Below are 22,711 nucleotides of genomic sequence, written 5' to 3'. Positions count from 1 at the left end.
GAGAAAACTACAACAGAAACCAGAAAGAATCTGCTGCCAAAATTAAAACGTTTAGGTTTAAAAGTCTGTTTTCTAATGAATTAACCCTTCAGGAATGATGCATTGTTCTCGAGTACCAACCCACAAGTACATTCTTGCTTACTTCGAAATTAAAAGTTGAGCTGGATAGAAAAACAAAATTGTGCTGCATATTATCGATATACGTCAGAGTTGGTGTGTTTACAAGGCAATAAATGAATCATACACTCTCAAACCATTCAGACTCGGGCCTCAGCATTTACTCACCACGCAGGATGTTTACTGCCTCATACAGCACTGACGTACATTACTCAAGTGACCAAACAAACATTCAGTAGTTATTGAGTAACATCAGCTAATCAAACCATGACCACACTTGATCTTTGAACGTTTCATATTTCTTTCTCTCCCTTATTATTCCTCAGATTTCATCTTCAAAGCTCAAGACACTCCAAAAGTTGTACAATTCCTCCTACCGCTGGGTCAGAATGTAAATTCAACGACATCAACTTGCACTCCACCCAAGGTAGTATTTTAGAGTGCTTGACAATGGCAGAGCCTAACTCCGAGACGTTGGGCGGTGAGGTGACAGTAAGCACGGTCAAAGAGGAAGGTTTTCAGGCAGACTTGAAAAATGGGAGAGAGGGGGCAAGGCAGGGGGGTTGAGGGACAGTGTTCCAGTGTTTCAGGGCACAGTGGCTGAATGCTCGATCTTCAATGGTGGAGCGGAGGGCATGAGGAACAAGCAGGACGCCGGTGCCAGTCGAGCGGAGGCGCCGGGTGAAGGATTGGAGAGTGAGGAGGTTGGAGAGGTAGTGAGGTACCAAAAAGTAAATGGATTTGAACACGAGAGTGAGGATTTTGATGATGGGGAGCCAGTGGAGCCTGGGCCAGAACTGATGAAATGTGGGTACGGAGTTTGGTCCAGGTCAGTATGTGGGCAGCAGAGTTTTGAATGAGCTGATCTTGTGAATGGTGGAGCTGGGGAGACCGGCGAAGAGTGAGTTGGAGTAATCCAAGCGGGAGATGACAAATGCGTGCACGAGGATTTTGGCTGCATTTGGTATAAGGTACGCCCGGACACAGGCAATGTGTTGGAGGTGGAAGAAGGTGGTCAGTGATCGGATGTGGGGGAGGAAGGACAGCTGCAGGTCGAACCGGATGCCTAGGTTGCCCACTGGTTCGGTGAGTCTGAGGGAGAACCCAGGGAGGTTGAGGAGTTTAGATCCACAGGAGTGAAGACATAGACCAGAGCCAAGCAGCATGGCTTCCACATTCAGCTGCAGGAAGATTGCACTCATCCAGGCCCTGATGTCTGCCAGATAGAAAATTAACTGATAGAACATAGGCGGACCTGAAGTTGGTACTGGAGGAGCAAAGTAGATTTGTGTGTCATCTGCATACATGTGGAAGTTTACCTCGTGTCTGCGGATGACATTAACTAGAGGGAGCATATAGATAAGGAAAAGAAGAGGCCAAGGATGGAGCCCTTGGGTATCCCGCAGATGACCATTTGCTCAGGCGGTTGGTTAAGTAGGACATTCAGTGTGTTTCTCTGAGGCAATATCATGATCTGGAGGTAGAAATAGACATTAATGATTAAAATATTTTTCTTAATGAAAATGTGAGAAGTTGGGAGTAGCACAAATTATTATTGTAATATTCAGGATAGACTGAATAGCTTCATGGTTAATGCTTCCTGAGGTTGCTTCAGCTAATATTTCATATAGAAGGTGTAATTTGAGCCATCATCAACTATTGCTATCACATTAATCATATCTCTCATACAAAAACGGTACGAATCCATCATGGCTTTAACTTTGTATTCATTTCAGAGATGTACATTATAGCATTAGCAAACTAGTCCGTGAGACAATTGCTTATTCATTTTCAGAATCAGCAGCGTTTACTCATTCAAAACAACGACCACAAATTTCATAGCATGCAAAAATCCACCATTGCACAAAATAAGAAGAGATAGGGGATAAGTGATTAATAACCTTGAATAACAATATTTTTCTACTTTGGTAGAAGGTTATGGGTTCAATAATAATAATAATCCTTGCATTTGATATAGAGCCTCATCACATCTCCGAGACATCACAAACCACTTCACAGAATATACCGTAAAGGGAATTGACAGCGTATTTTGTGGGCGAAACGCAGTAGCCAATTGTGCACAGCAGTGTCCCACAAATAGTCGTGGAGTGAGTGACCAAATTATTATTATTATTTATACCCCAAGAAATATTCCTTAATCGACTAACAACCAAGTTACTACTTACTGCTAGGTAAACAGAAGAAAAATACCTAAAGCAACATAGAATCATAGAATTATACAGCACAGAAGGAGGCCATTCGGCCCATTGTGTCTGTGCCGGCTCTTTGAAAAGAGCTTCCAATTCAATCCCAGTCCCCCACTTTCTCTTCATAGCCCTGCAAATTTGTCCTCCCCAAATATTTATCTACTTCTCTCTTAAAAGTTGTTATCGAATTGGCTTCCATCATCCTTTCAGGCAATGTATTCCAGATCCGAACAACTCGCTGCATGAAAAAATTTCTCCTCACCTCCCCTACAGATTCTACAAAAACAAACCAATAAAGGAAAAGCTACTTCATAAATCTAATCTTCTACGTCCATCCCTGCCTCCTTCCCTCTGTGACCTCTTTCAAACACTGACCTAGTTGCTTCCCTTGCTCAGCAAACACTGGCCTGTTTCATGAGCTCTGCTAGATCCGCCCCACCAATGGCAGACTTTCAAACATTCTGCCCCTGCTCTCGGGAACCTCATCTGGAGTCCCTGCAACTCAATCACTCCACTCCTTCAAGGCCCGCCTCAAAATGTACTTCTTTGGCAGTGCTTTCAACTGTCCATGCCCCTCAGCTCCCATCACCAGCTCAGCTCTCCAGCCAGCAGTGCCTTTCTCCTCCGAAGGACAGCACCTCCAACAATACAGCGATATTAAAACATCAGGCTAGAGTTCAATAATAATAATAATAATGATCCTTGCATTTGATATAGCACTTTATCACGTTTTTGGGACCTCTCAAAGCACTTCATAGGATATACTATAAAGCGTACTGACTGCATATTTTGTGGGCAAAATGCAGCAGTCAATTGTGCTGAGCAGTGTTCCACAAGCAGTCATAAATTGAGTGCCCAAATTATTATTATTATTATTTTTGAAGGGATTATAACCCCTGGAAATGCCATCCACCAATTGACTGACAACCAAGTTCCCACTTGCTAGGTAAACAGAGGCACATGAAGTAAGGAGACTTGTTTCGCCCTGCCTGGGAATCAAAAACCCAGGTCCTCTCGGTTACAAGGTGATTTGTCTAACTACTAAACTACAGGGCTCCACAAGGTTCAACATCACAACATGAGGCTCAAACCCATAACCTTCTGATGCAGAGGTTGAGAGTGAGTGCTACCAAGTGAGCCATATTGACATCAGAATGGTAGAATTCTCAACGCAGTGGAGGAACAGAGGGATCTCAGGGTATATATTTTGTTAAAAGTGGAAGTATAGGAAGACAAGGCCATTAAAAGAGCAAACAAGGTTCTGGGTTTTATAGAGCCATTCTACTCAAGTTGTCATGAATCTGTAAAAGACATTGCTGAGACTGCAGCTAAAATATCAAGTACCACTTTGGGCTATATTATAAGAGAGACACAATACAAATTTATATTTGTGCAGTACCTTTCACATCGGGAGGATGTCCCAAGTTACTTGACAGTCGTTGCTTGGCACCTGAGCTGGGGTGGAGAGGGAAAGATAACCAAAGGATCGGTCTTGACCTTGAGAGAGGAGAGGGCAGCTCTAATATTGCCCAGTGGACATGAAGCAGGCCAGTGCCCATCAAGCAAGGGAAGCAAGCATATCAGTGCAGTTTGAGGAGGTCAAAGAGGTCATGTAGGGTAAGTTCATGGAGGGATTTGAAGGTCAGGAAAAGGATCCTGAACTCAACCCACTGGGCACTATTGAAGCTTTGGAGAAGATGCCACATAGGATGATAAAAATAATAGCAATAATCCTTGGGTGAAACGCAGCAGCCAATTGTGCACAGCAGTGTCTCACAAACAGTCGTGGATTGAAGTGACCAATTTATTATATTTTTTTTGAAGGAATTATTACCCCCAGAAAAGCGATCTGCCAATCGACTAGGATGATACCAGAGATGAAAGGATGTAGCTGTGAGGAGAGCCTAGAGAGCTTAGGGCTCTTCCTGCTGGTGCAGAAAGGATTAGAAGGTGATATGATAGAGGTGTTTCAAGATAATAAAAAGTGTTTGAAAGAATTAATCATGGTAAAACACTTTCTACTTTCTACTTTTTGGAAGAACTTTTCCCAGAGGGTTGGTAGGGTATGGAATTATTTGCCAAGGGAGGCTGTGAAAGCAGTCTTTACAAGTTGTGTTTAAAAATTGGATGAGGGAACTGGGAATAGGTTGGATGACTTCTTAGATGAACACACACACATACACACACAAAAGGGGCCCAATAGCTTCTTGCAGTGTCATACATTTCTACCATAGCCAATCTCTTATCGTTCATTGGTAAACCATGCTAAATAACAATCATTCTCATTCATTAATAAGACTTTGCACGAGGGAAAACACACACACTGAGGTAGCCAGAAGCCCCAAGATCACAGTTCCAGTTCTGGACTATAGTTCTAGATTAGACCAGACGAGGGGAGATTTAATAGAGGTGTTCAAAATTATGAGGAGATTTGACCAGGGTGAACAGGGAGGAACTGTTTCCACTGGCGGGTAGGTCGGTAACCAGAGGATACAGATGTAAGATAGTGGTCAAAAGAACCAGAGGGGAGATAAGGAGAATTTTTTTCACAAAGCAAGTTGTTCAGATCGGGAATGCATTGCTTGAAAGGGTGGGTGGAAGCAGATTCAGTAACAATTTTCAAGAGAGAAGTGTATAGATATCTGGAGAGGACAAATGGGGAGAGTCCGGGGAAGTGGGATTAATTTGGGTAGCTCTTTCAAAGAGTCAGCAAGGACACAATGGGCTGAATAGCCTCCTTCTGTGCTGTATAATTCTATGATTCTATGTAAAATTGACACTCAACTACTAAAATGCCCTCCTCGCTGATCTCCCCTGCTCCACTATTCACAAAATTTAACTAATTCAAAACTCCATTACCCCAGTCCTTGTCAAACTCCATTGGCTCCTGTCACAGAGCAGATCGATTTCAAGATCCTCACTCTTGTATTTAAATCCCTTCATGCCCCCCCACCCCGCCACCCCCTACCTCCCTCCATCTCCCCAACCTGCTCTCTACCTACACCACTACCCGCTGCCACCGCTCGACTGGCTCCAGTCTCCTCATTGGCCCCCGGACCCTCCTCCCCACCATCGGCGGCCGTGCTTTCAGCGACTAGGCCCCAAAGCTGTAGAACTCTCTCCCTCAATCCCTCAGCTTTGCCCACTCTCTCCATTTTCAGGTCGCACTTACAGACCTTCCTCTATGACTATGTCACTTTCCCCTTCCCCCCGGCCCAGCATTCCACTCCACCACATTTAAGTGCTCTGAGACGCCGTCTGGCATAAAGGGCTCTATATAAATAGAAGTTCTTATTGTAGTTTGTTGGATTAAGAACAGCAACAACACAGTGTTTGACAGTCTGACCCCAACCCAGGGGGAGAGGGAGGGGGGAGGTGACTGTAAGCACGATCAAAAGAGTAGAAAAAGAGAGAAAATTATAACAGTAACTTCTCTATGCAAATCGTTCCTGTGTAAACCACCTGAAAGCCGTATGTTAACCGTTTCAAGTATTTGCCTTTGAACCCACCGTTGAAAAGCAGCATTTTATTTTGTTGCAACCTGGTTACATTCCTCAGCTGCCTGTCCGCCCAGTCCTGTTTTGATGGCCTGACTTCTCGCAGCAGTGAATCTAACAGTGAGATTTCATAGTGGATAGAACAACAACAACTTGCATTTATATAATGTTCTTCATGTGGGTAGCATCCTGGAGCGCTTAGAAACATGGAAGCATAGAAACATAAAAACAGGAGTAGGCCATTCAGCCCCTCGAGCCTGTTCTACCATTCTATAAGATCATGTCTGATCTGCACCTCAGGTTCAGTTAGTCTCCTTTGCCCCGTATCCTTCAATACCCTTACCTAACAAACATCTATCCACCAGCTACCGTCCTTGTAGACAGGGGGAAATTGAAGTAATTAATATGAACAAGCTTATTTCTTGGATAAATAATTGTCAACATTTGAATTGTATTAAATAGCTACAAGAGGCCGTTCAATGCCATTTTGAAGATGTAGAGAAGCAACTTTCAATAACAAGACGAATAGGAACAACTAAAAACAATACCGGGGAATGTTGTTTAAATGAGCTCAGAATCCCCAAATAAATAATAATAATAATTCTTGCATTTGATATAGCACCTTATCATGTCTTCCAGACGTCCAAAATGCTTCACAGAATATACTGTAAAGTGAATTAACTATATATTTTGTTGTTGAAATGCGGCAGCCAATTGCGAAAGAAGTGTCCCACAAAGAGTCATGGATTGAAGTGACCAAATTATTTTTATTATTTTTTTGAAAGTATTATCCCTGGAAAAATACCCCCTGGAGGATTCTCGCGTTTCAAGTTGTAGGTATAATAACCGAGGAAATGGGTTCTTCCACGGGGGAAATAAATTTAGGCTATTCCACTATTAAAAGAAACACACACAGAACACAAAATCGGTTCCCTCTACAACACAAAGAAAACAATGTGAGAGAAAGATGCACTATGACAGAAGAGCAACGAGGAATGAACAGTCACTGTAACAAACAAAAAGTGTGACATCTTGGCATCAACAGTTAAAGAGAGCCCCTCTGGGTTTCTTCAACTGTATTTCTCTCTCTCTCCATCTCTCTCTCTCCCCCAGAGACATGTTTGAACTAGACATGTTTTTGTTGAAGGAATGGGGGTCAACCGGACCCCCAATACTGTTTATCACCAAACCAGTACAACAGGTATAGACATTCATTCCCAGGCTCACAGGGTGGAGATCTGCAATGAAGGAGGCACAAAGGGATCAATTTGTACAGGATTATTTCCACCTTTTCCTGCTGGTGGACAGCTTGTTTCTCTCTTGTATGTCTTTTCACCCACAAAATATACAGGAATCCACTTTACAATATATTCTGTGAAGCGCTTTGAGATGTCTGAACTACGTGATAACAACAACAAATTACATTTGTATACAGCCTTTCACATCACAAGCACGTCCCAAGGCACTGGACAATCAGGGATCTGCTTAAGGTGGATAAGGCATAATCCGATAAGGCGCTATCTCAAATGCAAGGATTATTATTATCAATATTACTGCATATTTGTCCTGCCCATCAGGAATAGTGGTTTATATTTCAGGTGGTATCAGAAAGTCTTAATGTTAGTTTGGCATTGCTGTAACTGGCAATGCACCTATAACCATAAAGTAATTAATGTGAATCCGAGCTGGGCAGATTTGTATAATTCAGACACTATTAGCAAAGAGGATTTTCTTTATTGCATTCTCTTATGATTGCTGTCCCTTCATTCATTGCACTCCAAATCAACAGATAAGGATTTACCTTATTTACCCAATTGCATCCAGTTATGGAAACGCAATCTATTCTAATCCTGTTTTTGCGTGGATTTTCTGTGAAATGTACGACTGTTTGTGGGACATTGCTGTGCACAATTGGCTGCCACGTTCGCCCACAAATATACAGTCAATTCACTTTACAGTGTGTTCTGTGAAGCGCTTTGGGACGTCCTCCCGACGTGAAAAGGGTTATATCAAATGCAAGGATTATTAAATGAAACGGCATTAAGTTTACCTTGGTGCAGGTGCAAGTCATGGCAGACAGTGGCATCAGAATACAAAGCATCAATCAATTGCATTGCAGGCGAACGTTCTTGGTATCAACAGTTAAACCTCACAGAGCTGTATTTATTGTTTCACTGCACATCAAGGGGCTGAAAATACTTGCAGTGTTAAACGCTGTTAACAGGACAAAATGAGCAATGGAGATTATCGTCCACAAAATATACAGTCAATTCACTTTACAGTATATCCTGTGAAGCGCTTTGAGACGTCTCGAAGACGTGATAAGGCGCAGTCTCAAATGCAAGGATTATTATTATTATTATACATATTTATATTACGCATACACACAATTACCACGATCTACTTAAATAGCAATAAAGTATTTCTTTTTTAAAAAGAAAGCACCAAGCCCTGCCAATCTGAAAATGCTACCACCGTGTTCGCTTTAATGCCAGCGGCTGTAACCAGCATTGCTTCCTGATCATGGCTGAGCATTCTCAATGCTGAAGCTTGGGGAGGGGAGGGGAGGGGAGGGGGTGGGAGGCTCTTAACATTGCACACAGGGAAATACCCTCAGCCAATTCCGAGTTTGCCTGAATCACACAGAAGGTCATCCCACCTTTTCAACCAACAAGGAGAGTGGGGGCAGTGCTGAGCTCTGCATGTTCCAGGGTGAACAGGTCACCAATTCATTCGCAAGAAGATATCAAACCAAACCTCCCACATAGGGACCTTCCCCACGTTCAGAGTCGTGGGAATAAGAGGAGAGGCAGAGAGTGGGGTGACTGAGACTGCAATGATATCTCTGCACAGGGAACACAAGAGGGCAAGTCTCTCATTGCACAGCAGATACAAGTGATGTCCCCCCACCACCACCACCACGTTAATCAGTACTCGCCACCTTTACAAGGCGACATGTCTCAAAGCAATGCCAAAGCACATCGTTCAGCACCACTTTTCGATGGAGAGTTCCCAGTCCCACACAACAGCATTGAACACGAGGGGTTTTTTCCTTCGCGAAAAAAACTCCCCAAACGCTTGCATTTACTGCATTGTATCCCCTTCACCCCTCTGCCCCCCCCCCCCCCCCCCCACCCCCCGCTTCCTCCCCCCACCCCCTCTTCCTCCCCCCCCACCCCCTCTTCCTCCCCCCACCCCCTCTTCCTCCCCCTACCCCCTCTCCCACCCCCCCACCCCCTCTCCCTCCCCCCCCCCCCCTCTCCCTCCCCCTACCCCCTCTCCCTCTCCCCTGCCCCTCTCCCACCCCCCACCCCCTCTCCCTCCCCCCACCCTCTCCCTCCCCCCCACCCTCTCCCTTCCTCCCCCTTCCTCCCCCCACCCCCTCTTCCTCCCCCTACCCCCTCTTCCTCCCCTGCCCCCTCTCCCACCCCCCACCCCCTCTCCCCCCCCCCCACCCCCTCTCCCTCCCCATCTATACTCTAACATGAACACTCTTGTGAAATAATACATGTGTAAAGCTTTTCTCCAGTCGTGAACGAAAAAAAATACCATTCCCCATCAGTCGCCAATCAGATCTATTTTGTTTCGGTTTATGTTTTTTTGTACAGCAAATACTGACCAACTGCACAGACCATAAAAGCAGCTGTTAGTGATATCAATCTATTTCTTCACAGCAATGTTTGGACATTTTCATTCATCTTTAACAAATAGCTTTTTCTGCAGAAGTAACTCGTACCATTTGAATAAAAACAACAGAGAGGGACTGCAGTCCTTCACCTCATATAATGTATTTACTGTATACAATATTATACTCTCTATAATGTGTTTACTCTATATAACGTACAGCTGGTGATGACTGTATACAATGTACAGCTGGTGATGACTGTATAATGTATAGTTGGTGATGACTGTATAATGTATAGTTGGTGATGACTGTATATAATGTATAGCTGGTGATTGGTGACTATATAATGTATCGCTGGTGATGACTGTATATAATGTATAGCTGGTGATTGGTGACTATATATAATGTATCGCTGGTGATGACTGTATACAATGGTGGTTCCCACTTGTTGTTTTAACAAAGTGGTTCACAATTTAAACGTTAGATGAGTTTGTCTGAGAATGACGGAGTCGGCAATGTGTGGGAATCCTACTTCACTGAGTCCTGTGTGGAAGAGTTTCCATGGACTCGCTTCACATTTGGCATTTCAGGTCCCCCTCCCCATGGAGAGTGGGTCACAGCACAACACAAAACAAGGCTTCATTTAACCCCCAACTGTGCACCAGAGGAAGCAATGCAAACTCTGCTGCACTTAAACTACACACGTGGTGACCTTTCTGACCGCGATATTCTTGTGAAAAAAATTGCATTTCAGCAGATTTGTTAAGAAGAACTCAAATAAAACCGAATAAACTGAGTTGGGGTTGTTTTTTTCCCCCTTCCAGAGAACAGTGGTAGCCGAAATGCAGCAGAGATAACACCCAAAAAAAGTGAGATGAAAGTGCCTGCCCTCCACTTTGTTTTTTTTAAAAAAACATTATTAACTTGGTCCAATTCTTAACCTGACCAGGATGAGCTGTGCAAAAGCTATAAGCTTGTTAAAGCCACTGGGAAGTGAAACTACTTTCACCTCCAAACAAATACGACAAAGAGTTAGTGTCAGAATTAAACCAAACCACAAGGATAAACAACTTTTTTTTTGCAAATCCCAAACAGAAAAAGAAAAACGCAGACTGTTGTACACAGCAAACACACCAGGAAACATGCAAGTACAGTGCAAACAACCAGCTCCCAACATGGAGCAAAGCAACTTGCACCTGAGCTGCTATCCAGAGGGGATGGGGATGTGGAAATGGGTAAAGTGTGCAATAAAAACACACACAACCCTGAGCCGCCTCACAAAACATCAAATCATTGCTTCAAACGAAATATAAAGTGCAATTAAACACCTTCAAAACTATTTGTTGAGCTGAAATCAATATATATATATATGTATCTATGACAGACACTGTGTATTTTGGGAGGTGGGTGGGGAGTGAGCACAGACTTACCACATCCCTGGCACAGGAACCTGCTGATGTCCTTCCTGACGCTCCTGGTGCTGTGCAGGGGTGGGTGGGTGGCCTGGAAGGTGGTCGCCTGCCCGGTGGGCTCCATGAAGAAGATGTACCTGATGCCCGTCTGCAGGCAGCCCGGCAGCAGCGCCCAACCCGCAGATACCCGCACCCACACCAGCCGCTCCCTCTGCAAACCACCAGCCTTCAGCCGCCACACCTGCCGGACCTTCACCCTGACCCTGGGACCCAGAGCCCTGCCCTCCTGCTCCTGCTCCTGCTCCTCCTGCTCCTGGCCAGACAGCAGCAGCGCTTGGACCTTCCCCTCAATGACCACCCGGGAGCTGCCGGCCAGATCCTGCACTGAGCCTGAGGGCGGGCAGGTAGCGGGGGCTGGAGATGCTGTGGCTGTGGCTGGAGATGGAGCGGAGCCTTTAATTGTTGCAGACGTGACTGTGGCTGTGGCTTTAGCTGCTGTGGCTGTGGCTGTGGCTTTAGCTGCTGTGGCTGTGGCTGTGGCTTTAGCTGCTGTGGCTGTGTCTGTGGCTGTGGTTGAAGCCACCACCTTCTCCTCTATTGAGACCTGAGCCAGGAGTCGTGGGCAGAAGAGCAATGTCACACAGAGCAACAGCAGCCACAACACTGTCAACTTCATGCTGTGTGTGTGTGTGTGAGAGAGAGAGAGAGAGAGAGAGGGAGGGAGGGAGGGATGGATGGAGTGTGTGAGGATGGGGGGAGATCAGACGAGAGCCAGTCTCTGGCAGAGACAGAGGGAGAGAGAGAGAGAGAGAGAGAGAGAAAGACAGAGGGAGGGAGAGAAAGACAGAGGGAGGGAGAGAGAGAGAGAGAGAGGAAAAAGGGGAATGTTTCCTTGTTTTGTTTGGTGAGTACAGTACAAGGTAAACCCGGGAAGTGGGAGGGATGAGGGATGAGAGAGAGAGGAGGGATGAAGGCAGAGGTTGTGCAGTGTGTATTGGGGATGGAGAGACAGAGAGAGAGAGAGAGAGAGTGTGTGTGTGAAAGAGATAAAAAAAAGAAAGCCAATAATACTACTAATGAACTGGTGGAGTGGAGTGACAGAGAGCTTGTTGTGGGACAGTGTTGGTGCTGATCAGAAGGTGGGGCAGGAGTTGTTATAGCAGGAGATTCCCAAGTCTCATTGCTCCTCTCCTCTCATTGCAATGCATCCTCACTCTCTTGCTCACACCCTCCTTTACCTCTTTCAATCCACCTTCCCCTCTATCTTTCTTTTTCTTTTGGATGGATACAGTTCCCCCCACACACTCTCTTTTATCTCGGTGCCTCATCTCACCCGCTTGGCTCATTTACCTTCTACGCCTCTTTCACTTTTATTGCATCCCTGTTTTCTTATTTAGTCAATTGGAGGATCACTTTTCCGGGGGTAATAATTCCTTCAAAAAAATTTATAATAATAACAAATTATTATTATCAATCCACGACTGTTTGTGGGACACTGTTGTGCGCAATTGGCTGCCGTGTTTCACCCACAAAAATATGCGGTCAATTCACTTTACAGAATATTCTGTGAAGCGTTTTGAGACGTCTCAAAGACGTGATAAGCCGCTGTATCAAACGCAAGGATTATTATTATTTTTTGCGTTGATCTCCCCTCACTCTGTCCTCACCGACTCGGCTTTCCATCCTCCCCCTTTTTTTTTTACTATTATCTCTCTCCCACCCCATTGCGCAATCTGAACCCGCTCCTTCCATCTCTGCTTCCGCGTCTTTTGTTCCGTTTCCTTTCCTCGTTTTTTCATCTTTTCTTTCATCTCTTTCCTCCACATCTTCTCTGTGATTTCCATATCACCCATTCGCTTTTTATTCTCTTAGTTTCGGGGGGTGTGAAGGGCGTTATATAAATGCAAGTTGTTATATATTCCACACTCTCCTGCTTTTCCCTTTCCTCTCTCTCTCTGTCTCCCCCTCCCTTTCTCTGTCAATAGCTACAGCACCGGTGCGAGTTGTATCCTGTAATCAGCCTAACACCTTACTTGCCAGCAGGTGCAATGTGCTCTGCTTCTAAGAACAGAACTTCCAAAGAACGTGTTAGTCTCTCCCTCTTTGGAAACAAAACACATTGAAATAGGCACGTTGGCTGCAGTTGGATCATTCATTTATAACTAATCCTACACCTTAGTGGTTAGTGCATTCGCCTCTCAAAGCAAGAGGACCTGGGTTTGATTCCCGGGCAGGGTGAAACCTGAGGCAAGTTTCCTTACTCCACACTCCTCTGTTTACCTAGCATTGAGTAGGAATCCAGTTGTTAGTCAATTGGCGAATTGCTTTCCAGGGATTAAAAAAATACTACCAGTAATAATTTGGTCATCCAATCCACGCCTGTTTGTGGGACACTGCTGTGTGCAATTGGTTGCCTAGTTTCACCCACAAAATATACAGTCAATTCACTTTACGGTATATTCTGTGAAGTGCTTTGAGACTTCTCAAACGCATGATAAGGCACTGTATCAAATACAAGGATTATTTTTATGTATTTTTATTGGGGCAGTGAAAGCCCAACACCTAAGAGGTTACTGAATCAGGAGAGCATTCGTTTGTCAGTAGCTTATACAAGAGGTATTAAGAACTTTGAATTAATTTATTCAATTTTACGGGTACGGGAGGGTGGCGGGTGGCGGGGGGTCTGTCAATAGCAGAGCTGAATATATTACTCTGTTCATAACCTGCACTGCAATTTCCAATTTCACTTTTGAACATTTTCTTTTCATATCTAACAAATGCAGAAACCATCACCAATGCTGAGTATCTAAACTAGACTAAGAGTTCAAGAGACATATGCCACTGACACAACAACAATAATAATGATTACATTTGATACCGCACTTTATTACTGGTTGTCTCTAAATACCTTATACTTATACTTATTACCTAAATGGAGTGAGAGCTGGGGTGGCAAAGGTCGGTGACAATAATAATAATTAATAATTATCAATAATAATCCTTGCATTTGATACAGCACCTTATCATGTCTTCAAGACGCCTCAAAGTGTTTCACAGAATATACTGTAAAGTGAATTGATTGTAAATGTTGTGGATGCTACGTGGCAGCTAATTGCGCACAGCAGCATCCTACAAACAGTTGTGGATTGAGTGAACAAATTATTATTATTTTTTGAAGGGATTATTGCCCCCAGCAAAGCAATCCACCAATCGACTAATAACCGGGTTCCTACTTACTGCTAGGTAAACAGAGACACGTGGAGTAAGGAAACTTGCCTAACATTTTACTCTGCAGGGAATCAAAACCCATGTCCTCTCGCTTGCGAGGCGAGTCCTCTAACCATGGAGCTACAGGACTCCATAAATCATGTTGGGATACTTAAATACTTTACTGATAAGACCTTTGCATCTTGTTTCCTTCCAAGCCTGGTAACAATGCCATAAAGCTCTGATGTTTCTGTAGTATTTTTCAGTCAGTGTTATCTGGATTGGTGAACATCCATTGAGATGAAAAACCCATAAACAGTGTTTTCACAACTGGTATTTGTTAGCAGTGTTTTATGTCAAGGTACTTGCTCCAGGACTTTTAATCTTTAACACCATCACTGCTGACTTGCTGCTATCTCATCAACTGCTTGGGTTTCCACTGTGGCCACCATACCCTTCATCTTCAAAACAGAGGTGGATTGATATTTGTTAGGTCAGAGTATTAAGGGATACTGGACAAGGGCTGGTAATTGGACTTGAGGTACAGATCAGCCATGATCTTATAGAATGGTGGCTCGAGGGGCTGAATGGCCTTCTCCTGTTTCTACGTTTCTGTGTTTCTGTATACTGGTAAAACATGGGCTCATTTAGCAAATGATTCTGTAAATCTAACAGCATCATACTGGTCAATTTACTGGTTTCATTGATTTTGCAGTTTTGTCAATTTAGCAGGATGATTTTCTGGATCCACTTCAGTCAATGTGTACCAAAATAGTGAATAGGAAGGATGAATCCAAGTTTCCGACTTAGTTTATAAATCCGTACTAGTATGTATGATTCTAAAATACATTTTCTTAAAAAATTTGAACATCACTAAGACGCTACACCACTGAATATTCGACCTCAATGAACTACACTTAAGTAAGATTTCAAGCAAATTATTTACTTTACAAATAAAGTTATTAGGGACACAGTAATAAATACCAAGATTACTTAAGATCCAAGGACTGAAATCTCAAGAGAAATGTGCACCTGGCAGTAAATTACCGGGATGCTGTGAAATGAGAAGTTTCAATCAAAAAGCTGAAAGCAAAGCTTAAGTGGTTTTCTGACTTGTCAACTAATCCACGTAATTGAATTTGAACCTCTGATTCTCTCACATGCATTGATAATATTATACAGGCTTTTTCTGGCTCTCTGGTTCTCTGACCTCCTTGCTCTCTTCCACATCTCTGCCACCCTCGACACTGTTGACCATTGGATCCTTCTCCATCATCTCTCCTCCTTGCTCCACCTCCATAGGTCTGTCCCTTTCTCCTTTCACTCTTACCTGCTCCAGGTTCTAGATTTTATCTCTTTCAATGACTTTTCCCCTCTCACGTGCAGTCGCATGCTATGTGTTCTTCAGGCCTCGATCCTTGGGTTCTCTCCTTTTAACCAGCTTTATGCTCCAACTGATAACATCATTCACAGACATGGGCTCCACTTCCACGTGTACGCAAATGAAAATCAACTCTATCTCTCTCCTCTACCATCGCTTTTAGGACCAATGCTGTTACAACTAATTACCTGTCAGATACCAAGTCCTGGATGAGCTCTATCTTTCTTCGGTCAAATGCCATGTTCAGCTCAGATCAGGGTGCCTTTTCATCTGAGATGTCCTCCTGATGTGTGAGTCACTATAACAAGATAAATTATTGCTGGTGGTCATGTTCACTACAAGTTGTAAGATTTAAGTTACTCGAACAAGTTAAGCATTGGTGATGTAGCCATTGAAATGATGTCCAGGATGGAGTCCTGTAGCACAGTACTGTGTGCAATTGGCTGCCTCATTTCGCCCACAAAATACACAGTCACCACACTTTGAGAAGTGTTTTTAGATGTCTGGAAGACATGATAAGGTGCTATATCAAATGCAAGGATCATTATTAATATTACATGGTGTAGTTGCTGAGAGTAACAATTGATTGAAGAAATTTATATTTTGTCCACAAAATATGCAGTCAATTCACTTTGCAGTATAATCTGTGAAGCACTTTGAGACATTTCGAAGACATGAAAAGGCACTATATCAAATACAAGCATTATTGTATGTTTTCCATTATTTACTAAAGATGAATCCATGCACCACAACAATCTTTCTATATCTTGTAGGTCTTTCTTCTTCACTGCATATGAAATGATTAGTATTTAATGTAGTGCTTGTTTTAGTCTCTCTTTATTGCATATAAACGTACTAGGAGTTGATATACTGCATGTTTTAGTACCTCAGTATTAATAGAGTTATATTTCTCATTGCTTTGGGACAGAGAGACTTTGTTGGCATTGGGCAGTTATTGGCAGGGGTTTTCAATTGCGCTTGGAAATAGATGTTCCGGTGAGGTCATTCTCATTTTGGTGCCATCAAAAAAAACTTCAGGCATCACTTGCACATCATGCTGACTTACCAGCAAAGACGTATTAAGAACTTTTCCACATTCTTTCCCACTCACAAAACTGCAAAATCTATCCTTAATATCATTATGCATGATATTCATCAGTCGTACAAATTGAGCAAGCAATATCCCAACCAGGAGACCTCAGGATTACAAGTAATAAAATGACAATTTGTATTATTGTAATCTTTAAAAGAAAGCTGGGACCCTGTGGAGCTGAACTGGCTGGACAATGGAATGTTGGAATTGAATCAACTCTCTGTGACGGTCTCTAGTCCAGTTCCTGAGCGAGGCTGGTCTGCATTATTCCAGGGCACTGCATTGCCTGCCTGGCTCATCAGGGGTTCATCCCACTCACTCTGCAAGCCAAAGCCCTAAAAGGGTCGGGTGGTCCTAGCTGGACAAGCAGCAGGAAAGCTTGCTAGATAATCCTTGCAATGGCAAAGTATGAAGCTTCAGCTGTTAGTCTCAAGCAGTTACCCCCAAAGCAGAGTCTTGCCAGGCTGTGTCTAATACTCTACGAATGTGTTCCCCCCCCCCTCCGCACCCCACCCACCTCCCCCAGCAAGCACCACCAAAAATTCACAGAAATAGCACAGCTTTTGGAATTTTAAAGGACACAAAGGATTAAGAACTATTGCATCTATTATTTCCCATAAACACCGAGTTCATAAATATCACAAGGTCAGGGGAGATGCTGATTTGCAGGCGAGTAAGACACAGTCTTAGGGATACTACTCTAAAGTCAATTTAAAGTGACAGATTCTTGAACATTAAGGTGGTTTTCAATAGGGCTGAGAAGCTTAGCCAGTAACATGTCACATGGAATTTCCACTATTTCCACTGATTGTTAAGTCACTAAATAAATTAAAATCATTCAAGGCAATCACATAAATTAAAAAGGGGAGATTAGAAACAAAGTCTCAACACAGAGAGTGGTTAGAATGTGAAATTCTCTTCCACAAACTGTTGAGCATGAGTCCACAATGATTTTGAAAGTGAATGAGCACGAGAGTGGGAATAGACCTAATGGCTCATGTCATGGAAAACACCACCACAGGATTGATGGGCCAAATGGCCTGTTTTTGTCCTGTCTTTTTGTACATTGTAATTTCCTGGCAATCAGTGTCCTTGCAAAAAAATGTTATTTATCATTAATTGTTGAGTCAGCAAAGATTTGGTTCTGAGTCACTGCAATAGGTTTCCAAATACAGTGCTGTGCATTGTAAATATAGGGAAATATAGGTTATCTTCCAGGTTCAGGCAAAATGCCATGATTAGCAATCTCAAGGGGGGGTAAAATATCAGCCTGATCTGTAATCCCAAATCATTGACCATGATGGAAACCATTAGCAGAAAAGAAAGAAGTTGAATCAAACTTCAGCAGCAATAATAGTGAATTGCTCGAAATAAGTTGCTCGCCCATCACCTCCCAAAAAAATTCTATCCACTCAAGGCACGCAGAAACCACATTGTTTTCCACAACACCCTGAGTTTGATTCCTGGGCAGGGTGAAATGTTGGGCAAGTTTCCTTCAATCAACGACTCTTTTGTGGGACACTGTTGTCCGCAATTCGCAATTGAACATCACTAATTGGCACTCCAATCCAATAAGCCTCTGTAGAGCCATTCTCTATTAAGATATCTCTCTTAAGTCTCCTCAGAAAGTGCCATCTGTAAATACAGGATACAGGTAGATGCTAACTACAATCTGACTTTCGTAATGTAACTCTTTTTTCATCATACAGTTACATTGGAGTCCTGTAGCTCAGTGGTTAGAGCACTAGTCTCGCAAGCCAGAGGACCCTGGGTTTGATTCCCGGCAGGGTGAAACGTTGGGCAAGTTTCCTTACTCCATGCGCCTCTGTTTACCTAGCAGTAAGTAGAAACCCAGTTGTTAGTCAATTGGCAGATAACCTTTCTGGCGGTAATAATTCCTTCAAAATAAGTAAAAATAATAGCCACTCAATCCATGACTGTTTGTGGGACGCTGCTGTGTGCAATTGGCTGCCGCGTTTCATCCACAAAGTATACAGTCAATTCACTTTACAGTATATTCTGTGAAGCGTTTTGAGACGTTTTGAAGACGTGATAAGGCGCCATATCAATGCAAGCATTATTATATTATTATTGTCACTAAACAATAAATCTCTGTCTTAGAAAATAGGATTAACTGGTATCAGGATCATATAGTCGAAGATGCCACTCTAATTCAGTGCTGGGAGGGGTTCATTGTCGGAGGTGCTGTCCTTCAGATAAGACGTTAAACTATTTGCCTGTACAGGTGGACGTGAAAAATCTCATGGCCATATTCAAAAAATGAAAGGAGTTTCTCCAAGTTTGTCCTACAAATAAAATTGGGTATCCATCTCACGGCTGTTGTGGGACATTGCTGTGGCTGTTGTGTTTCGCCCTCAAAATACAGTCAATCCACTTTACAGTATTTTGTGTGAAGTGATATGTGATGTCTGACAATGTGATAAGGTGCTATATCAAATGCAAGTGTTATTCTTATTATGGGTAATAGAAGCATTCACACAGAAGAAATGATTGAGTAGTTGAGCTGATGTCAATGTAAAGAACGCTGTAGCGCATATTATTGGGAGATAACACAAAATATTCAATTCCTCAAATTGGATATCACACCTGGATTCTATAAAAATATTTTCAGCCTGACTTTATACATTGGCTTATACATTAGCAGATTTATACTTCAAAAAATGATTCTGCATCCCAATACTTCTTTATGAATGTTGATTTATAATTTTTTAAGAAACCAGTTTGTAATACAAGGTAAACAAAGATTGCTCACTCTTACCATACGTTTGGCATAAATGCTTGACACAAATTATCTCTGTCCTGCATCTCCTCTCTCTGGCCACCAAAGAAAGGTTTTCTTTCATATCAAACCAGCACATGATTCTTAACTTGGCCACGCAACAAGACATGAAGCTTTTGAAGTTTATGGAATCAATGATCCCCTGTGGACACTTTTATCCTGCAGAATACTTAGATATTAACTCAACATGTGGTTCAGATTGTGTAACATGAGGTTTGGATTGTACAAACACAGGCACGTTATTTGTCTACTTATCATTTTCATAATCACATTTTATGACATTTTCTATAACACACACAACTAGTTCTGTTATAAATGTTTCAGGGCTCGATGTATATCAAGAGTAACTAGTATAACTGTGTATACATACTTTAAAAAAGAAGGTGTTTTCCACCCCACCAACAGCAGTCAGGCCTTCAGCCTTGAGTCTCTTTACTTGGCCTCTTCAAGATTTTCTCTTTGACTGTGCCTTCGGTCATTCCCCCCCCCCCCCCCCACGACTTGCCCCCCCCTTCCCTTCTGCATCCAACCCCCAGCTTGGATTCAAACTCTTGACTGTCCAGCGACTTGGGACATCCTCCTGACATGAAAGATACTATATAAATGCAATCTGTTGGTGTTGTTTTGTATAATTAGTCGCATTGCAAGTGTAATCACATTCTTTTCCAGTGGTGCGCTCTCCTACATTTGTCCTCTGAAGGTCTGAATTTCAACTTGTTAGTAAATTAGAAGGTGATTGAAGCAATTGTACTGAACACAGCAAAGATCATGTCCGGTAATAAATTAGTTTTAATTGTAAAAGTTACGCTAACTAACATAAAACGTGAGAAAATCTAATCTCATTTCAATAATTGGTATCATTGAAGTGGCATATCATTGAAAAAACTCTCCAGGTGATTGAAAGAATGGATTTGCTGATACAATATGATTTATATTTATAGAGCGCCTTTCATGTCTCAAACAGCTGGGTGGGCAACTGAGCCGAGTTGGAATGGCGGAGAACGGGGAAAAATGACCGAAAGCCTGGTTAAAAAAATACATTTTGAGATGGCAGATGACAGGAACATACCTGTCTCTAAGTGATGAGAGAGGGTTTATGTGTGGATCAATTTAACAGATAGACAAAGACAATGGATTCTATTAGACTGACGTTGGGTAGATTAATAATAAACTAATAATCCTTGCATATGGAATAATGCCTTTCACATCAGGAGGCTGTTCCAAAGCACTTCAGAGGATATATTTCGCCAACAAATATACAGTCAATTCACTTTACAGTACATTCTGTGAAGTGCTTTGAGACGTCCAGAAGACATGAAAAGCACTACATCAAATACAAGGATTATTATTATATTATAAAGTGTAATGATTGTGTGTTTTGTGGGTGAACATGGTAGCCAATTTGGCCACAACAATGTCCCACAAACAGCCATGGAGTGAAGGACCATTTTTTTGATTTGGGGGATTGTTTGTCAGGAAACTAGGACAAACTCCTTTCTCTTTTTGAATCGTGTCATGGAATCTTTAATGTCCACCTGAATAGGCAGGCAGGACCTTTTCATCCAGAAGATGGGGTAAAGCCCCATCCAATCTACAATTCTTCCCAGTTTACCAGAAAAATGAAATAATTTATTCCTCAGAGGTGCAGTGATGGGTTTCAAATCGAACTGCCCTGTGCTTTGGGTTTGCGTATCTGTGGAGATTGGTAATCAAACTCGCTCAGCACTGCACTGCTGTGTCACATCAGACCATATATATTAGGTAGTTCTTCCAAAGAGCCGCAAGGAAACGATGGGCCAGATGGCCTCCTTCTGTGCTGCGATATTGCATGATTCTATGATCCTACATAATAATACATCAATATCAATCAATATGTAATTGAGAATACATAATAATATATAAAACAAATGACAATGTTTCGCCCACAAAATACACTGTCAATCCACTTTACAATATATCCTGTGAAGCGCTGTGAGATGTCTCAATAACACAATGAGGTAAAAACAACAACAACAACAACAAAATTACATTTGTATAGTGCACTATATGAAATGCAAGGATTATTATTATATTAATATATTATTATGTCCTGATGTTGGGATCATACTCGTAACCTTATGACACAAGACAGAAAATTGAACGCTGAGTAAATGTTTGCTCTAGAAGTACACTACATACACTTGTAGCCAAGTGCTATAAGAATAGCTTGGCATAATTAGTATGTGTAGTAACAATATAATGAAATCAAATATTCCCTGAGAAACTAGAGATTTACAAGTTTGGAATTTGTTCCTCAAAGTAAGATATTTGCAGGCACTTGTCGTGAAAACCACAAGCTCAAACTCCATTTGGTTTTAAAGTATCACCCCTTTTTGTCTAAAAGGTTAAGATCACGCAGAAATGCAGTAAATTCTTATTTTTACTCTTAATTTGGAAGCTGGATCTTTTTAAGAATGGTAAAACATTGTCTTCCAAATTAAGACTGGAGTTAAGAGGGCAGCCCCGTTGGTATATTGTATAGAGCTACTGCGTACGGACTGGAAGCTCTCTGGTTCAAATACAACAACAACAACAACAACTTGCATTTATATAGCACCCTTCATGCAGGGTAACTTCCCAGAGCGCATGACAGTGGCAGAGCATGATGCCGAGCTGGGGGAAGAAACTCCCTTCTCTTTTTGAATAGTGCCATTGAATCTTAAATGTCCACCTGAACAGACAGGTAGGACCTTGTTTTAATGTCTCATCCAAAGGCTAGGGTAAAGTCCCATTCAATCTACAAGTCTCCCCAGTTTACCAGATAAATAAAATCATTTATTCCTCAGAGGGGTAGTAATGGATTTCAAATCGATTATATAAAATTTATATAAAATACCAATCCATGCTGAATTTGCCGGACTAAGCAATTATTGCCCTTACAAATGGCACCACAGACTTTCCAGAATGGACTGCAAAAGGGAGCAGCAAACATGGATGTCTCTTCCCCCCACTCCTCACCCCCACCCGACTCCCCGCCCAACAAATTGATGGAAGAAGATAGACGTGGCAGTGACTGTGGTAAGAAACTACACTATTCTAGTGTTTCGTTATGGTCAGCCCGCAGTATCAGAGTGCTTTTACCTGAAGTTCAGTTTCAACAACACCAACAACAACTTGCATTTATATAGCGCCCTGCACGCGGGGTAGCGCCCAGAGCCCTTCAAAGGATCATGAACAAGTGTTCATGTATCTGGGACTTCCTTGATTGGTATGAATAATCTAACCCTGTAAGCAGCTGCTTGTCTCCCTCACTTCCTTTCCACCACCCACCAAGAGGGCAGTCACTAGTTGGTTCTTTGACATCCGACAAGCACAAGTACAAGCAAGCACAAC

Source organism: Callorhinchus milii, unplaced genomic scaffold (assembly GCF_018977255.1).
Source record: "Callorhinchus milii isolate IMCB2004 unplaced genomic scaffold, IMCB_Cmil_1.0 Scaffold1, whole genome shotgun sequence".
NCBI lineage: Eukaryota > Metazoa > Chordata > Chondrichthyes > Chimaeriformes > Callorhinchidae > Callorhinchus > Callorhinchus milii.
The sequence above is the reverse complement of the archived record's forward strand: the minus strand, read 5'-3'. Positions refer to the sequence as shown.